The sequence below is a fragment of the Hyperolius riggenbachi genome, chromosome 12 (assembly GCF_040937935.1).
Source record: "Hyperolius riggenbachi isolate aHypRig1 chromosome 12, aHypRig1.pri, whole genome shotgun sequence".
NCBI lineage: Eukaryota > Metazoa > Chordata > Amphibia > Anura > Hyperoliidae > Hyperolius > Hyperolius riggenbachi.
In genome coordinates, this window is record NC_090657.1 from 180,585,395 (window position 1) to 180,600,591 (window position 15,197).

The following is a 15,197-nucleotide window of genomic DNA, read 5'->3' on the forward strand; positions in this document are numbered from 1 at the left end:
ATAATACTGAGGCTACTTCTGGTTATCTAATACTTGTGGACACCTGTAGCTACCTATGGCGGCAGTAGCATCCCTTGGGGGGTGCAGTAGGTGCGGACCGCACCAGGTGTCACTAGCAGAGGGGGTGACACCAAGCTCCAGGCTAAGGGACAGTGGAGAAGGGTTATGCAAATACAGACCAGGCTAGTGCCTGATGTGCTTCTCCCTCTTGCTCTTTTCCCCATCTGGGCCACATGGTGATCATTGTCACATACCCCTATAATAAGCAACGTTACTACCTGGGGAAGTTCATGGGGTAAGCAGGGGTGGCACCATGAGATTCTGCGCCTGGTGACACCAACCCTATTGATGCCTCTGTAGGACAGGTAAGGGAAGTAAGAGAGAGGTGACAGCTGGGACAGCCAGCACACCTCGGTGCGGGTCAGCGGCGGTTTGTAGGTTTATGGAGGGCGAAATCTGAGGTGCCAGGACATCTGTGCCTATAGGCTCCTGTGAGGTAAATCTGAGCTTGCATGTCAGTACTGTCTGTGATGGCATCTGTGCCCAGGGTTCCAACGCTGCAAGCCTACACGGGTAACCAGGCATTTGTGAGCCAGAAGGAAAGAGTTGGGAGTGCTGGCAAAATGCATTAGGCCACCAGCCTGCTGTTCTTTTATCCCCAGTATTGCTTTATTAAATCTTATGAAAATAAAGGAAGTCATTATTAAGTGGCTTTCTGCGCGCTGCAGCCGGGGGGAGCGTGCGGCGCGGTGTCATTAGTGGTCACCTGACTCATTATTATAATTGATTGCCTGGCTGGGTGCAGCAGGGAGTCACAATGGGGAAGTGAAGCACTATTTTTATTTACTTAGGAACAGGGAGGAACTGATTTACTCTCTGTGGCCAGGGGACAGGTGGGATGACAGCACTGCTGAACCCCCCAAGATGCTGCCGTTTAGCCCCGCACATATCTGGGAGCCTTGCATAGCCATGAGCCCACCGCTCATCCTTCCTTGGACCTGTTTTGGTAAGGGCCGGTTACATCCTCTTGCAGCAATTTTACCATCCGCTACGCGTTAGTGCGTCCCCCCATGTGCTTCCATCAATGGTACGCATCACCACTTGTGTGTCACACCGCCGCTCGGTACACAGCCTGCAGGCCAGTAGGGGCATATAGGAGCAGAGCCGGATTTCTGGAAAGGCCATAAAGACCTGGGCCTTGGCTAGCTGCAACCCAAAGAGGCACCTAAACATGAAAGAGGGGCTGCTGTATAGGAAAGAGGAGGCTGAAAAATGGGGAGCAACACATAAAGAAGGGAAACTGATGCTCTAGGGAGCTGTTCATGAAAGAGGGGGGCTGCACTACATGGATGATACACATGGAACAGGGGCTGCACATAGAATGGGAGGGGGGCTGCAGTACATGGATGTTACACATGGAAGAGGGAGCTGTTCATGAAAGAGAGGGGCTGCAGTACATGGATTTTACACATGGAAGATGGGGCTGCAAATAGAATGGGAGGGGGGCTGCAGTACATGGATAATACACATGGAAGAGGGGGCTGCACGTGGAATAGGAGGGGGGCTGTACATGGATGTTACACATGGAAGAGGGAGCAGCCCATGGAATGGGAGGGGGCTGCTGTACATGGATGACACACATGGAAGAGGGGGCTGCACGTGGAATGGGAGGGGGGCTGTACATGGATGTTACACATGGAAGAGGGGGCTGCACATGGAATGGGAGGGGGGCTGCAGTACATGGATAATACACATGGAAGAGGGGGCAGCCCATGGAATGGGAGGGGGGCTGCTGTACATGGATGGCACACATGAAAGAGGGGCTGCACATGGAATAGGAGGGGGGCTGCTGTACTTGGATGATACACATGGAAGAGGGGGCAGCCCATGGAATGGGAGGGGGGCTGCTGTACATGGATGGCACACATGGAAGAGGGGGCTGCAGTACATGGATTTTACACATGGAAGAGGGGGCTGCACATGGAATGGGAGGGGGGCTGCAGTACATGGATAATACACATGGAAGAGGGGGCTGCACATGGAATGGGAGGGGCTGCTGTACATGTATGGCACACATGGAAGAGGGGGCTGCACATGGAATGGGAGGGGGCAACAGTACATGGATCGCACACATGGAAGAGGAGCTGCACATGGAATGGGAGGGGGTAGCTGTACATGGATGATACACATGGAAGAGGAGCTGCACATGGAATGGGAGGGGGCAGCTGTACATGGATGATACACATGGAAGAGGAGCTGCACATGGAATGGGAGGGGGCAGCTGTACATGGATGATACACATGGAAGAGGAGCTGCACATGGAATGGGAGGGGGCAGCTGTACATGGATGGCACACACGGAAGAGAGGGCTGCACATGGAATGGGAGTGGGGCTGCTGTACTTGGATGATACACATGGAAGAGGGGGCTGCACATGGGATGGGAGGGGCTGCTGTACATGGATGATACACATGGAAGAGGGGGCTGCACATGGGATGGGAGGGGCTGCTGTACATGGATGATACACATGGAAGAGGGGGCTGCACATGGGATGGGAGCGGCTGCTGTACATGGATGATACACATGGAAGACTGGGCTGCACATGGAATGGGAGGGGTGCACACTCAAATATAACCAAAACTTTGAAGAAAATAAAGCAGAGGGACACCAAGAGCCCCAATAGTGTAATTCGTCTTGGGGACAACAAAATAAATGAGAAGTTAAAATTATACTTACAAACCAGGGTTACCAATAGGCAACCACTGTATAGGCAGGTGGGGAGAACAATCCTGACCCTACTCAGGAATAAAAAGTCGCTCTCTGTAGACAGGAAAATAGGGTAACAACCCTCCACCCAGGGTGGACTCAATGTAGTGTACAAGATACAGAGGCGCCAAAAGAATAAAAGGTAATTAAATGAACTTAAAAAACCAACTGGTTAAACAGAGGAGGCAGCGGTGGTCTTACCCCCTCCAAACAGACACAGGCAAGGACTACGATTCAGACAGTCAACAATTTATCCGGAACTCCAAAAAACAATGCAACGCGTTTCACGCTCCATACATCCCGCTTCCTCGGGCAAAATACAGTAGGAGTCACAGCATCTGTATTATATCAGCGAGCTTGGCGCCTCTGTTAACCAAAACATTGTTTATTCACAAATTGTGACACAGATCCATTCCATAACCAACAAATCGTTTTGGAGCCCCGTTTTTTTGTTTTCTAGCGATGAGCGATCATTTCCACGATCTCGTGGGTACGAGTGCGTGATTAGGCGAATGGCTCTTTGCGACGCATGGCGATAACGACTGTCACAGGGTATCAAATCTTTAAAGAGAACCTGAGCAGTGCAATAAAAAGGAAATCTGGACTTACCTCTGCCTTTTTCCAGCTCACGGTAGCCGTGCGGTCCCCCGGCATCCTCTTGGTCCCTTCCATGGTCCCATTGGCGGCTCCGGTAATCCTATGACTAGAGAACTAGACACGCAAGACGCCTATGCTGAACGACACAATGACGCACTTCATCCGAAGATGCCAGATTACCAGAGCCGCCAGCAGGACCGCGGAAGGGACCAAGAGGATGCCAGGGGGCTGGAGAAAGCCCCAGGTAAGTTCACATTTCCTTTTTATTGCACTGCTCAGGGACCCTTTAAGATCCCCGACAACTCTCATCTACACCCATCATTTGACATCGCATGTTCCCGTGAGCAGGAAGGTAGATTGTGGAACGCTTGTCGTTGGTTAACGTAGCTATGATACATCTTCCTGCTTCTTCAGGTGAGTATTCAGCTTTAAAAGACAGCAGTGAGATCTAAATAGAGCCCACTACAGTGATCTGAAGGCTGCTTGAATGATGATAATATTCTGTTATAGGAGCCAGTGCAGGCCTCATGCCCTCTAGGAGACCGGTCACATGACAGCCAGTCCCACATTCCCAGCCGCAGGTTGGATATGGTGCGATAGGAGAGCTCCCCGGGTAAAACACCCCTCTGATTCCCCCCCTCTGATTTGTTTGCCGTTTCCTGCGCTTCCGACAATCCCTCTCCATCTTGTTACTTTCTCCAGATTGATTTCATTAATCACATGTGCCATTTACTTTGTCAATGTTTAATTGCTCTAATCGGCTAATTAAATGCTCTAGTGCAATCATAAAGCATTTTCACAATTATCTCCAGCGGTAGTTTTCATTTTTACAATCAACACAGCACCATTTCATTACTGGGAGGGAGACCGCGACAATAGCTGCACGTGACGGCGATGTGTGTGTGTGTGTGTGTGGAGGGGGGGGGGGGGGGTGCAATGTTTGCAGATGATTATTATGATTGATTTAAGTAGCACTAACCTATTCCCCACTGCTGTACCAATAGTGTATACTTAGCATATGATACAGCAAGAGACAGAGACAAACACAGAGGCAGTAGAGATCAGACACAGATGTAAATAACATTTTGCAATATTTACATGTAGATTAACACAGGCTTAAAGCGGACCTGAACTCCGAACATCCTCATCCTCTTGTTCTAAAAGACACACAACAGCATAATAACCTAAACACATTACTGTTACAGCTGATACACATCCTGCAATAAATCTGCAGCGTTTCTACTTCCTGATTCATGGAAACAGACATGTTGTTAACCTCCTGTGCTTTCAAATGGGCTTATCTGCCATCTCTGCCTTGACAATCATGTGAAACGGGGAGAGATCAGATTACAATTTGTTATTATACACAAATGAGGGGGAATTAAACAAGCTAAACTCTCTAAATACATACAGGGTGCATTTCTGTATGTTTTCCTTGTGTCCTGTGCAAGAGTTCAGGTCCACTTTAACCAGGGGGGTAACAACAGCCCGTGAAGCCCCCTAGAATCCAAACATAGCTCCCACCTGTCCCTCTTTAGGAACCCTGTGCCTCTGTCCCTCTTTCTCCCTCTTTCAGGACTCATGTACAAGTTTATGTAAATATATGTATTTTTCTACTGATAAATGAGTTTGACTCTAAACTTTATTACCATTTTTTAAATTGATATACCGGTAGTTCTTATTTTGAAATAATTATATATAAGGAAAATGAACCAGGTTAGAAAGGAGCAGTGTGGTTTGAATTATAAAATAATATATTTTTCTTATAAAATCTTAATAGTATGCGTGACCAGGGGTGTACCGGGGGTGACTAAAGTTTCCCTCTTTCTTATCTCAAAATGTTGGGAGGTATGCCCGGTTGTACCTGATTCCGCCCCCCCCCCCCCCATGCAAAATATCACAGGGACCAGAGTAATACTTACCTGCTCCAGTGCTGCCGGTCTCCTCTATGCATCACAGTTGTATACCTAGGCTGCCATTCGTCAGTGTGCACCACAGTACTACTGGCGTTTGATGTATCAACCCCAAAGTACCTAAAGTTTATTTATTTTATGTTTTGTTGGACTTGATGGACGAATGTCTTTTTTCAACCAAACTGTGTAACCGAGATCTGGTATTCTGCAGAGATTCACTGAGATCTTCAGTAGCAGGGAGTGCAGTGATTGGCCCCAATGGCAGAGCAGTGGTCCTGCTCTCGAGACCATCGCCTCCTATTAATCACCTCGGCGTTCTGATTCCCCAGGATTTCCGTGCAAAAAGTGGTACAATTAATTTTCAGAACCTTTTTTCCTGTAACTTATCAAAATGAGCCAAGCAATAGTTTAGTATACAGGTCCTTCAAAAAAAAAAAAAATTGGCATATTGTGATAAAGTTCATTATTTTCTGTAATGTACTGATAAACATTAGACTTTCATATATTTTAGATTCATTACACACAACTGAAGTAGTTCAAGCCTTTTATTGTTTTAATATTGATGATTTTGGCATACAGCTCATGAAAACCCCAAATTCCTATCTCAAAAAATTAGCATATTTCATCCGACCGATAAAAGAAAAGTGTTCTTAGCCAGGACAGCAGCGGGCACCGGGAGAGGAAAGGGGAATGCTCTATAGGACCCAGAGCCTCCCTCTCCTTAGGTGAGTGTCTGAATTTAAAAAAAGAAAAAACGGTTCCCATTAGCTTTAAGCTCATCCAGAGTGTTGGGTCTTGCGTCTCTGAACTTTTTTCACAATATCCCACAGATATCCCACAGATTCTCTATGGGGTTCAGGTCAGGAGAGTTGGCAGGCCAATTGAGCACAGTAATACCATGGTCAGTAAACCATTTACCAGTGGTTTTGGCACTGTGAGCAGGTGCCAGGTCTTGCTGAAAAATGAAATCTTCATCTCCATAAAGCTTTTCAGCAGATGGAAGCATGAAGTGCTCCAAAATCTCCTGATAGCTAGCTGCATTGACCCTGCTCTTGATAAAAAAAAACACAGTGGACCAACACCAGCAGCTGACATGGCACCCCAGACCATCACAGTGACTGTGGGTACTTGACAATGGACTTCAGGCATTTTGGCATTTCCCTCTCCCCAGTCTTCCTCCAGACTCTGGCACCTTGATTTCCGAATAACATGCAAAAGTTGCTTTCATCCGAGAAAAAAAAGTACTTTGGACCACTGAGCAACAGTCCAGTGCTGCTTCTCTGTAGCCCAGGTCAGGTGCTTCTGCCGCTGTTTCTGGTTCAAAAGTGGCTTGACCTGGGGAATGCGGCACCTGTAGCCCATTTCCTGCACACGCCTGTACACGGTGGCTCTGGATGTTTCTACTCCAGACTCAGTCCACTGCTTCCGCAGGTCCCCCAAGGTCTGGAATCCGTCCTTCTCCACAATCTTCCTCAGGGTCCGGTCACTTTTTCTCATTGTGCAGCGTTTTCTGCCACACTTTTTCCTTCCCACAGACTTCCCACTGATGTGCCTTGATACAGCACTCTGGGAACAGCCTATTCGTTCAGAAATTTCTTTCTATGTCTTACCCTCTTGCTTGAGGGTGTCAATGATGGCCTTCTGGACAGCAGTCAGGTCGGCAGTCTTACCCATGATTGCGGTTTTGAGTAATGAACCAGGCTGGGAGTTTTTAAAATCCTCAGGAATCTTTTGCAGGTGTTTAGAGTTTTGTTTCAATTTTTTGAGATAGGAATTTTGGGTTTTCATGAGCTATATGCCAAAATCATCAATATTAAAACAATAAAAGGCTTGAACTACTTCAGTTGTGTGTAATGAATCTAAAATATATGAAAGTCTAATGTTTATCAGTACATTACAGAAAATAATGAACTTTATTACAATATGCTAATTTTTTGAGAAGGACCTGTACATTATGAGTATAATAAAAGTGTCCAACACAAATTCTTGTCAAAAATAAAATAAAATGTATTAAAGTGAATGTTTACCGGTAAAAAAAAAAAAAAAGTCAGATACTCACCTAAGGAGAGGGAAGGCTCGGTCCTAATGAGCCTTCCCTCTCCTCTCCTGGTTCCCGGTCCCGCGCAGGATCCCCCGTGGCAGTATTCGACCAGTTCGGTCAAATACTGCCACTTCCGCATGCCGAAGGGAGCTTTCGGAAGCCTTCGGGAGCACTCGGGCTCCCGATGACGCGGCCGCTCCATACTACGCATGCGCGAGCGCCCTCTATGACGCGCTCGCGCGTACGTAGTATGGAGCGGCCCGTCTTCGGAAGCCCGAGTGCTCCCGAAGACCTCCGAAGTCCCTGCCGCGGCGGACGCGAACAGGGGAGCCAGCGCAGCACCGAGGGCACCGGGAGAGGAGAGGGAAGGCTCATTAGGACCGAGCCTTCCCTCTCCTTAGGTGAGTATCTGACTTTTTCTTTTTTTAAACGGTACCCATTGGCTTTAATGACAAACAGAAATAACTTGCATTTTTAATCAATGCAGAAATATCAAGAAAATGCAGAAATAACTATTTAAGGCAGAAAAAATAATACAGTACAGAGGTTTACTCCTAAAACACTTCCTTTGTATGGTATACTTTGAAGCATGGTATTGCACAAAGTGCCACATCACAGTCCGGGCAATAGACACAGGTCTCCTTGCGCATTTTTTTGCCGTCTTTGCCCTTTTGTGCGCAGCAGACCACACACTTTCTTGTAGGGGTTTGTTTCAGTGCGGTCGGTGGCAAGGGCTCTGGAAAGTGGCGTCCAGAAAGTCATGCCGGGTTCACAACGTATGACGCCCTGCGCCCCGGTCTAGCTGCTGACTCCGGTGCTTCATGCATATGGCTTCCGTAACCTGCCAGACAAAGTTGTGGTGGGCTACAGGCCTTTTACAGTTTTCCTTATACAGGACATAGGCATTCCACAAACACTGTTCCAGCAGGTGGTGGAATTATATATTTTTTATAATACTTCCGCTGCGGTTTGCGGACAGCCGGATAGAAAGTCATTGCTCCATCAGCCCTGTCCACAACCCCCATCGTACGGTTATAATCCAACACCACTTTGGGCTTGGCCACCTCCTGTCTACTTCTCGTAGTGGTGCAGACAGTCTCTGCATTGTGCACCGTGCTGAGGATGCACACGTCCCGCTTATCACTCCATCTCAGAGCCATAATTTTGCCCTTCTGCCAGGCAACAACCTCTCCCTTCTTCAGCTTCCTGGTAGAGAAGGACGGTGGCATATGGCGACGTTTAGCCCTCACCGTACCATATGCATCTGTCTCGTGCTGAATCAGGTGGTCAAACAGTTCCGGGGAGCTATAAAAATTGTCTGTCGTAAGGCAGTACCCCTGATCCAGCAATGGCTCAATAAGTGTTAGTACAGAGGAGGTAGCACACCCAAACTCGCTGTACTGAGGTTCAAATTTGGTGCCTTTACCTGTATAAATAAGAGAGTTCCAGATGTACCTGGACTTGGCCTCACAGAGCATAAAGGATTTCACCCCCAAATGTGCACTTTTGGATGCAATAAATTGCACCCAGCTGAGTCTCCTCCTATATGCCATGAGGCTTTCATCCACGGTGATGTCACGCTCCGGAGCGTAGACCTCCTTGAAGTTGGCAACAATAAGCTGATAGATCTCCCATATCTTCTTCAGCTTGGGAGTGGGATGGGTGGCCTCATCAAAGTCCTCATTGTTGCTGAAGTGCAGGTACTTCATGATGAGGGTGAAGTGGGGCTCGGACATAACGGATCCAAAGAAGGGCGTACTGAGGATCTTGTTAGTGGTCCTGTACCACTTCTGCAGCGGCTTACCGACAACTCTCTGGAGGATGATGAGGCCCAGGAACACCCAGATGGCGTCGCAGGGCACCGGTTCCCATTTCCTGCTCTGAGAGAACCTGGGTAGAGGAGCACCCTACTGCTGCTGCGCTGCATACTGATTGGTCTCCTCGACGATCTTCTGGATGACCTCATCGGTAAGAAACAGCTCCAAGTAGGACAGCGGGCTGTGGTCACATGCAATTTTCTGCCCAGGTGCTCCTGGGAAAGGGAACCTGGATGGTGGAGCTTGAGTGGGGCTCTCCAGCTCACACCAAGTGCGTGCGGCACTCACTGGCTCCTCGGTTTCACCGTCACGCGACCGAAGACAGGTCACCGGGAACCTCGCTGTCCGTAGACTCCTCAACGAGCTCCTCCTCACTGTTGCTTACCTCCAGGACATCCAGCAGCTCCTGGTCACACAAACGCCTCCGGGAGGACGAGGCCATGACCCCAAACTGGATACGGGGTCAAAGGTCAGCGACAGGGGATAAAAAAATATCCAGCAAATGCAAGCACACAGAGATCACAGCGTCTTTATAAAAACTAGCAAAACTGCAATATGTATGTAGCAAAGGCTGGAAAAGGCAGGAAATCACTCAAAGCACAGAAATCACAAAAGCAGAGCTGACAAGCAGACTAGGCCTTGTTTCCACTTAGGGCCCTTTCACACCAGAGGACTTTTTCGGCGTTTTAACGCCACAGCCGAAGTTGGCGTTTTCTAAGGTAAAATGAAAGTCCATAGACTTTCATTTTACCTTTCACATCTAACTCGGCGTTTTGGAGTGTTGCGTTTCAACGCTCCCAGGAGCTTTTTCAGGGCTGTTTACAGCCGAAGTTGGCTGTTGGCGTTTCAATGATAGTCAATGGAAAACGCCAACTTCAGCGTTTTCAAAGCGTTTTCAAAGCGTTTTACAGCTGACTTGTTCACTTATTTTTATAGGAAAAAAAAAAGGACGTTTTCATATGAGCTGTAAAACGCTTTGAAAACGCTATGTATTGGCGTTAAGCAAAAGGCTGACTTTCAGCCTTTTCTACCGCAGCCTCTAGTGTGAAAGAGCCCTTAATGCGCTTCTATCCGCTTCTGTCCGCTTTTTATCAGCACATCAATGTTACAGATTGATACATGTTGCTGAAAAGCGGACAGAAGCGGACAGAAGCGCATAGATGGAAACGAGGCCTAAGATATTGGACACTGGGACTCTGAAAGAGGGAGAACCTGTAACGGTTCTGCCCTTTTATAGTGTGTATACAGGTGTTTGCAAACAAGTGTGATTTACTATAGAATGATTGGATTACATCTTTTGTGTACTGATGTAATCCAATGATGCAATTTGTGCGACGGCTAGCAGGGGGCGCATGATCTGCGTCAGAGGAAGTGGCTGGGCAGCGCCATCTTCCCTGCACAGATGATCAGCCCGGAGAAGAGGGAAGGGGAGACCGGGAGGGAGAAGCCTGCAGCCTGCAGCAGCCTGGAGAGCAGGCTGGAGGCGGCGAAAGCGGCGCACGCGGCAGCGGTGAGTGGGGGAACTGCTGGACGAGCTGAGTTTGTCCAAAACTTTTTCAGCATGTTTAGTCTGGACGAACTCAGCTCATCCGTAACGCTAGGGAGGTTAAGAAAGGAGCAAGGAGCAGTAAGCAGCGTGATTGGCGGTCTGGGGCAGTGCCCCCCACCTGATTAGTTAATGGCTCGGCAAAGCTGTGAAGAGACTTCTGAATGATGGGAGCAAATACCGGAGGACACAGTGGATGGAGAACATGAGGGATAGAAAGCACATGGGAATAGAAGGGACATGGGGGATAGGGGGCATGGAGGACACAGGGGGAACACAGGGATAGAGATGTGCGGCTGCATGCATGTATTGAACACAATGGAGGACATGGGGGATAGAAGACACGGGGAGGAAACAGGACAGAGGGGACAGACACTGGGACACAGGGGACAGAGAACAGAGGGACAGAGGAAGGGGAAAGAGGACACTGGGAGACACCAGAGGTCATGGAAAGGTCCATAAGGCGCCCCTGCACCATGAACGCAACAGGTTTAGTATATTACCCCTTCTCACCCCAGGGTTTTTGTCCTCTAAACCTAGGTGCGTCTTATATTCTGGAGCGTCTTATGGTCTGAAAAATACGGTAAGAATTTATATAGCACTGACCTCTTCTGCAGCACTATACACAGTACATAGTCATATCACTGACTGTCCTCAGAGGAACTCACACTCTGATCCTACCATAGTCATAGTCTAATGTCCCACCATATTATCATTATGTATTTATATAGCATCTTCTGCAGCACTGTACATAGTCATGTCTCACTTGAAGAAAATACTAATTTTTGTTGAAAAGTTTTTCCAACATTAATTCTACACAAGGGATATTGTATTTTATATTGTTGTTAAAAAAAATACTATATAAAAATTGTAACTGTTAAATTGTGATTTATTTAGTTTTAATTTAGTTCTGTAACTTTTGTTCCATTCTGTTTTATTCACAAGCCCTTGTAAAAAAAACAACAACAACAAAAACACGCCACTGTTTCGAAGACATGTAACACTTTTATTGCTGTCTGTGAAAAACTGTTGAAGTCCTGTTGGTAAACGAGGTGTTGGGAAGGAGATTTAGCCTATGGGCCCCTTCCAATTCACTTTTTCTCTTAGATGATATTTTCAGATCATAAATAAAATTTGAAAAAAGGCCCGTGCATTAAATAACGCCCGCTAAGCCAGTGGCGCATGGCTGTGACCTCCCTGGCAACACGCGCATGTCCATAACCCTCAACAAGTGCGCGACCATGACCCTCCCCCTCCCAAAGATGTGCATGGCTGTTACAGGCAACAAGCGCACGTTCCTGTCCCCCCTCCGACACACACTTGGCTGTGACCGCATAACGCACATGGCCACAACCCCCCCTCGCAATACGTGCATGGACGTGACCCGCAACAAGTGCTCAGCCACGACCCCCTCTCGCAACAAGCACACGGACGTGACCTGCAACACCCACACAGCTGGGACCTGCTCACGGTCACAACCCACGCACATGTGACCGGTCGTGCACGGCTATCCATGATTGCTGTTCAAAGTCTGGACACATGTCACGCATGTGCGCCAGCCACAACGGACGCACAGATACAGGAGGACGCAGGGACAGGAAAATCATTATATAGGATGCCTTTTAAGCCACCAGCAAACAAGAAAATGCTCAGAATAATTTCTACAGTACTTGTGTTACCCACGTTTGGTACTTTTTCAATTGCAGAGTGCAAAGGCTTTTTTAAACTGAAGATGAAAATGTATCCTCTAGGTCTAGGAGAAAAAGGGAATTGGATCGGACTATGGGCTCGGATCTCTAAAGCGTGATAACTGCTATTATCACGTGGTCTGCCGCGTGCAGCGCTTTGCGCACGAACAAGGTTCCTCCGTGTGATAAAGGAAGGTTTGTGCACAATCACTCACTTGAATGATCACGCGCAAACCTTCCTTTATCACAAGGAGTAACCTTGTTCGCGGCAAAGTGCCGCACGCAGCAGATCACGTAATAACTACTGTGATAGCAGTTATCACACTTTAGAGAATCCATCCCTATGTGTTTCAACAGTGTTTGAAGGCACTATAATGCACGGGAAGCACTTTTTGGCCCACACATATACCATGCAGAAAGATACCGAGATAGCTGGGTCAGGAGACTCTTGCTCCTCTCACAGCTTCTGTGTGTCAATCCTTCGACAGAAGTAATGCTGGGAATACACCATGCGTTTTTTGGCAGATAGATGGCTCGATAGATTATATCCGACAAATCCGATCTTATTTCGGTTGTTTTTCTGATGGATTTTTTTCATAGTGAATGGAAATCGATCGGAAAGGTAATCTGCCCAAACAACTTGTTGTGTATTCCCAGCATTACAGCCTAAAAACCAGATCAGACAGTTTCTTTGGGAACTGTGAAAGGATATAAATCTAGTCGGTTAACTTGCACTTTAAAGAGACACTGAAGCGAAAAAAAAAATATGATATAATGAATTGGTTGTGTACTATGAATAATTACTAGGAGATTAGCAGCAAAGAAAATATTCTCATATTTTTATTTTCAGGTATATAGTGTGTTTTCTAACATTGCATCATTCTCTAATATGTGCAGATTACACAACACTCAGCATTCAAAATGATTCTTTCAGAGCAGTCTGTGAACTAATGACCTCTCCTCTAGCAGATAAAAAGAAAACTGTTCACTTACAGTTGAGATAATAAAAGTCAGAAGACAGCCCTCTCCACGACTTTAAAAGTCGTAGAGATTAATGGCTTTTTTGCATAGAGATAACAACTGGAGTTTCTTGACTCTTCCTGTACTGGAAACAATTACACTGATGTATCTGATCTTAATGTTTTATTTCTTAGCTGTGCTACACATACAAATCATATCATAATTTTTTTTTCGCTTCAGTGTCTCTTTAAAGAGGAACCATAACCCAGGATTGAACTTCATCCCAATCAGTAGCTGATACCCCCTTTCCCATGAGAAATTGTGATGATTTGCTCAGCTGCCTGTGCAGGCAGGCAGCCCTTTGACCATTGTGTAGGTTTGCATGCTGCAGGACTCTGGAAAGAAGAGTTTCTGTCAGTTTTGCAGCTTGTGCTTGCAGAGGAATTTGCATACGTTGTCATGCAAATTGCCTGGCCACATTCATTGGAGGCGTGTACTATAAGTACTATGTCTTTCCCACAATGCTTCGCTGGTCATTTTCTTTCCATGGTCTGTTCCTGATGGACACTGCTGGAGTGTCAGCCATTGCTATCTAGTATAGTTAATTCCTGGGGGTTGCTTTAGGCTCCCCTTCTAGCCCAGTCAGGTTGTATTATCTGTATTGCCTGTTCTGTTTTGTCTTGCCTGTTGCCATTGTCCTGCCCCAATGGTGGTCGACAGGAAATGGTTCTGATCTCTGTTCTTGGAGTATAGCTGGTGCAGCGGTTGCTACCAGCTATCTCTTCTGTTCTGTCTCCTGGGATCGCGCTAGCTACTTTTCGCTAGCACTGGGGATCCTTCTGTTCTGCTACTCTGTACCTGGATCACGCTAGCCACTTTTCGCTAGTGCTGTGGATCTTATCTCTCGTTTGTCCCTGTTTTCGTGTGTCTGTCTTGTCCGCTACGCTTGCTGCAGGCTCGGTGAGGTAACCGTTAAGCAAGCGCTCGCGTCCTCTGTTTCATGTTTGTCTGTTAATGGTTAGTTAGGCGTGCTTGTCTCTATTGTGCTTATCACGTGGAGATCGCGCATAACCACGTGCACTGTTGCGAATGAGTGCGGTGTTCGCGGTTAGCTAGCGTTGTTGTTTTCCGTATATCCTTATTGTATTTGCTGTGCCTTTGCTACGCTCGTATTCTATTTTGATCTGCCTTGTGTCACGTCTGGCAATCGCACCTCTCGCGATCGCGTTCCTATTTCGTATCTGCTGTTGTGTGTGCGCGGTCGCGGGGTGGCGACTGGATTGGCGCACACACATACAACCTATCCCTTTGCTCAATCTCATTCGCAATCGCCTCTCTTGCAATTGCGTTCTGCGCTTCGTACAATTCCTGTCTGGCACTTGTGGAGGTACAGAGGATTGGTTCCTCTGCACTCCCCAGCGCCATCTGCCGACAGGAATTTCCCTCTACAGGTGCGTAGCACCTTTTGCTGGGTGCCTGCAAATATACGCTTGTGGAGGATTTCCGCCGTGTCAGCGCACGCGTTGTGCGCTGATCACGGAGAAAGTTCCACAATCGTTACAGAAATCTTTACCTTTTCTCGAACAGATCATCAGGGAGGTCTGTATGGCAGATATTGTGGTGAAACCCCTCCCACAGTGTGATGTCAGGACCTTGCTCCTGACAGTTTCCTGTCTGTGAACCTTGTTGCATTGTGAGAAATAACAGCTTTTCCCAATTGCCAAGCAACCCACATCTTTCCTCTGTGCATATGTCTATCTATAAAAAAAACCAACAACAACAATGTTTTAGCCTATTGTAATGTTGGTGTGTGTGGTTATAAATAATGGCAGTTGGTGCTGTCTAGTTTTTTCCATGTCTGCCAGTAGTA

General features: G+C 47.2%; 2 long non-coding RNA genes across 3 annotated transcripts in view; one reads left to right on the forward strand and one right to left on the reverse strand.

Moving 5' to 3' along the window:
* LOC137542151 (uncharacterized) overlaps positions 1–15,197 on the forward strand; it is a 239,135-nt gene that overhangs the window by 213,879 nt on the left and 10,059 nt on the right. The window lies entirely within an intron of this gene.
* Positions 1–15,197, reverse strand: part of LOC137542153 (uncharacterized) — a 53,648-nt gene that overhangs the window by 22,906 nt on the left and 15,545 nt on the right. The window lies entirely within an intron of this gene.